A 4,661-nucleotide genomic window follows, 5' to 3' on the forward strand; every position below is an offset into this window, starting at 1 on the left:
GTATGAAAGATTTGGATGGAATTTGGTGTTCTCATTATTGTAGTTGGAATAAGGGGGTGCCACTCTTGTATGCTTGGAAAGCATTAACTTGTTCATTTGTTCTCCTACATTCGCTTTGATCATATCCCAAGGTTCCACAACTTTCACATACTCCACTTGGAATTGAGGATGATGCCACCATAGCATTAACATGTTGTTTGGGTGATTTGGAAGCTTCGTCAAGCTTAGCCATGGCCTTCTCAATTTCAAATTGATGGTGTTGATATGAGCACTTAGTTGAGCACCCAATTGAGTGATTAATCTACCTCATGCTTTCCTCCTCTTGTGGCCTTTCGAGGCCTACTATATTGGGAATTATGAACCGCCATCTCTTCGATTTTGGCCCATGTTTGATTGTCATCAACTTCGGTAAACATCCCATTGGATCCCATATTAAGAACATTGCGGGAGTCTTCATATAGGCCGTTCCAAAATTGTTGCACAAGGAACCACTCACTAAGTCCATGGTGTGGACAAGAACGACAAGTGTCCTTAAATCTCTCCCATGCTTCATATAATGATTCCTCATCCCTTTGCTTGAACCCTGTGATTTGGGCTCTCAACATATTAGTCTTCTCCGGAGGGTAGAATTTCTTGTAGAAGGCAAGTGCTAACTTCTTCCATGAATCAATACCAAGAGTAGCCTTGTCTAGGCTCTTCAACCATTGCTTTGCGGTACCGATCAAAGAAAAAGGAAACAATACCCATCGGATTTGGTCTTGAGTAACTCCGGTTTGAGAAATTTCATCACAATAGTCACAAAAAGTCTCCATATGTGAATGAGGGTCTTCACTAGGCATCCCTCCAAATTGAATTCTCTCAACTAATTGTATGAATGCGAATTTGGCAATGAAATTACCGGTTAAATGTGGTGGTGTAGGAGTACTGTTTGGTAGGTTCTCCTCGGTTGGTACGGAATGAGATGAAAATTTAGGCATTGTAGGTTGATTTTGTGATGGGTTTTGAATTGGGTTATCCTTTCCTTCTCTTTCAAAAGGGTTGACAAACTCAATGTTATTTGGTTAAATGTCCACAATCTCACCAATACCTACAACTCTCGAAGTACCTCTAGCAACTCTTCTATTGTTGGTTAAGGTCCTTTCAATCTCGAAATCAATAGGTAATAAATTACCTTGTGATCTTCTAGTCATTCAAAATGCCAAACAACTCGAAAATAATTAAAATAACCTTGAGGAGATTAACTTCCCCAAGGTAAAGAAATACACAACTAAAAACAATTAATGAAAATCAAATCAATTGAACACCGTCCCCGGCAACGGCGCCATTTTTTGTCCGGTTAAAACTCGTCGTCAAAAGCTACAAACTAAGACAATATTTATAACTTCACCAACTACTCTTAGCAAAGAGGTAAGTAAAGGTCAGATCCCAAGGGACGGGTATTGATGTAGGATTTTCAATTGCAAAAAGCTATGTCGTAGGGTGTCACAAATTGGGTTGAGATGAGATGTGGTCTAAACTATTCAACAAGATGAATATAAATTAAGTAAAGCAAGTAAAGGGGTTGTAAAAAATTGATTAAAAGCACTAGGGTGTCATGGGATCATAGGGGACTCATGGAAATAGATTATACAAACATGTTCTCAAATAGATGCAAGTACTTATTGTTGTGATGGGATCGAGTTAGTGTATATCTTACAATCCCTAGGAGAATTTAGGTCTCGAAGCCGAGTCGTCTAGACTGTACAACACCTACAAGTCGACTTAGTCTCCCCCTATTCAAATCTATGGATGGTCTAATGAGGCTCGAGTTGGTTTATGTCTTACAAGCCTCATTGAAAAGATAGGAGATGGGTAAAAAATGCAAGGATTCATAGGCCTGCATTTCATCAAACATAACATGTGTATAGGTTGAAATCCCAACAAACAAGCAAATTAATTATGAAAATATATTAGATTAAGCATAGATCAATTCCCATGTTTGTTTCCCCTAATTCCCCATTAACCCTAGCTAAAGAACCACTCAATCATGATCAAGTTTAGCATGCTAATAAGGTTGTCAATCATACTAACAAAGCAAAACATGATGAATAAATGATGTGATTAACAATAATTCAACAAGGGTAAAAAGGAATTATACCTATGGAGATGATCTAAATAATAAAGCAAAGAATAATAGAAGTACTTGATGATTGATGGAAGGTTGTCAATCCTCCAATAAACCCCAATAATCTTCTAATTACCCAAATAAAACTAAGAACAATTGAGAGAATTAAGAAAAGATTAAGATGTGATTAATATTGAGAAACGTATTACAACTAAATTAAGAGATGATTAGAACTTAATTAAGAATGGATTAAGAATTGACTAAAGCTTCATGATAATCTAGGTAGTACAAAGAGGTATTTATACTAGAATTAAGTACAAGGATTAGGGTTACTAAGGGCTTAAATTACTATTAAGACCCTAAGAGAAGCTTAAGGAAATGCAAATCCCGAGGCACATGCGCGGATCATGTTTGCAACTCCCACCAGGATCCGCTCGTCCTAAACCTGAAGCCGGGCTGTCCTGTGAGAAGATGCACTCGGATCGTCCAGGAGACGTTCGGATCATGCTTGTGGTACGCTCACATGCAGCTTTGGTACGATCGGATCGTTGCTCTGATCTGCTCGTCCTGAGCTCGGGCTTCTCGGATCGTTGGACAGAGTTGTTCTCTTGTTTGGCTCCTTAACAATCCGCGAGGATTGTGTTGGTGATACAAGGATCTTTTCATCATTGCCCATTTCACTCTATTTATTTGCTTAGGCCTCTAGTGTTGGTCTCCTCTTGGATGCTTGGTGATTAGATACGATCCATTTAGCTCAATTTCGCCTCATAAATTCAAGGTTAGCGATACTCCCTACCAAGGACATAAAACCTCAAAGAATATGTAAAATGGGAGACTAAAGATAAGAAATGACCCTAATATATGCTAGAAAGCATTGGAACGAGGCTAATTCGGGGACTAAATGTGCTCAAATATGAGTCACATCAAAGGATTAGGTTAACAAAGGGCTTAAATGACGATTAGACACCTTAATTGACGTCTAAGGCCTTGCAAGTCCTGGAAAGGGGATGCTCGACCTATGCTCGAAGACAATCATCCTGTATGGGGAGATGCCCGACCTAGGTGGCGGATGCCCGTCCAGAGCATGGGGACGCCCGAACCGACTTTGGGTCGCCCGTTCTCAACTACTTTTCTTCTTGTTGTTGTTTGGCTACCCCCCCAATCCGTAGGGGTCCTTCATGGGTCGCCGGGGTCCTTCATCATTGCCCAATTCCTTGTTTTTTGACTTAGGCCTTTAGTGTTGGTCTCGTATTTGATGGTCGATCGTTAGATGTTATCAATTTAGCTCCGCTTCACTTCGTCTAGCCAAGCTAGTGCTCTTCTCCTACAAAGGACACCAAAGCTGATAGAATATGCATAGAAGGAAGCTAAAGATAAGAAACGACCCTAATACGTACTAAAAAGCATAGGAACTAGGCTAGTTAGGGGACTAAATATGCTTAAATAGGAGTCATATCAAATATCCCCAAACCGAACCTTTGCTCGTCCCGTGTAAACAGGTGACTAAAACTATTACCCTTATTTAAATTAATACTACTAAGATAGCCGATGTGAGATAACTAGCGGGTCCCACTCCACCCCTTTAACTCACAACAAGACATCTATGAGGGAAGATGTCTTCTTGCAAGGCAATGTGGGGCTTGCCAAAATGGCGACACATCCAAGCATTAAGCACAAAAAACAAATAATGGATGCATCTACAAAAGAATAGCCACTTTCCTCATCTAAGTGGCGGAAATCATCTACATGGGAAGCAATTTAAGGTTCACACTCCATCATAGATATTAGTTCTCCTAGTTACTAAGTCCAAGAGGATACAAACAAGTCACCTCCAAGTTGTTTTAAACTAGGCTACTTTCGTACACAATTGCTAAATGCTTTTGTCAAGAGCCAAATCCCTATGGTGTTAGAAAACACTGTTGGATCGCGGAATTTCCCCTCTTGCCTAGACAAGAAGAAGGGTCGTCCCCTATCCACCATGCAACAAAGATAGGATCATCAATGGATAAAAGGGATTCAAAGTGTATGAGTTTCATATATACAAGTCTGATGCAAATGCTCTTACCAACTAAATGCCATATAACACTAACTGCAAACTCCTAACATCACATAGTTACAAGCCGCAATATCAAAATCTCACCACATTGTCAATAACATAAAAGAGTGGGGAAAAGAGATTATAAGATAGTACCATGAGGCTCTTCATTCATCACTTAAGTATGTCCCAAATGTGGTGTATGACCTATGTGAAAAGAGTAACAAAAGCACACAAGTTTTGGAATTTGAAATTTGAAATTTTTAGGATTTTTATTTTTTTATTAAATTAAAGAGCATTTTTTTGATTTATTTTTCAAATTTTTATATGTTTTTGGAATAATGATTCCCATCCCCACACTTATTCCAGATATTGTCCTCAATGTACAAAGTGGGCATAGGAATACAATGCAATTGCATGAGTGAATGAATGCATGAATGAATGCTCTAGCAATGCAATTCTATATGACATATAAACAAGTGATGCAATCTAAGCTACACTAAGCTATGTGATGCATGTTGT

The 4,661-nt window shown here is 39.0% G+C and overlaps 1 non-coding gene across 1 annotated transcript; it reads left to right on the plus strand.

Annotated features, from left to right (window-relative positions):
* Positions 1 to 498: 498 nt before the first annotated feature.
* LOC141635681 (small nucleolar RNA R71) lies at positions 499 to 605 on the plus strand. The gene has a single exon (XR_012540351.1). It is a non-coding gene; the product is annotated as a small nucleolar RNA R71 (small nucleolar RNA).
* Positions 606 to 4,661: the final 4,056 nt, after the last annotated feature.

This window comes from Silene latifolia, chromosome Y (assembly GCF_048544455.1).
Source record: "Silene latifolia isolate original U9 population chromosome Y, ASM4854445v1, whole genome shotgun sequence".
NCBI classification, from domain to species: domain Eukaryota; kingdom Viridiplantae; phylum Streptophyta; class Magnoliopsida; order Caryophyllales; family Caryophyllaceae; genus Silene; species Silene latifolia.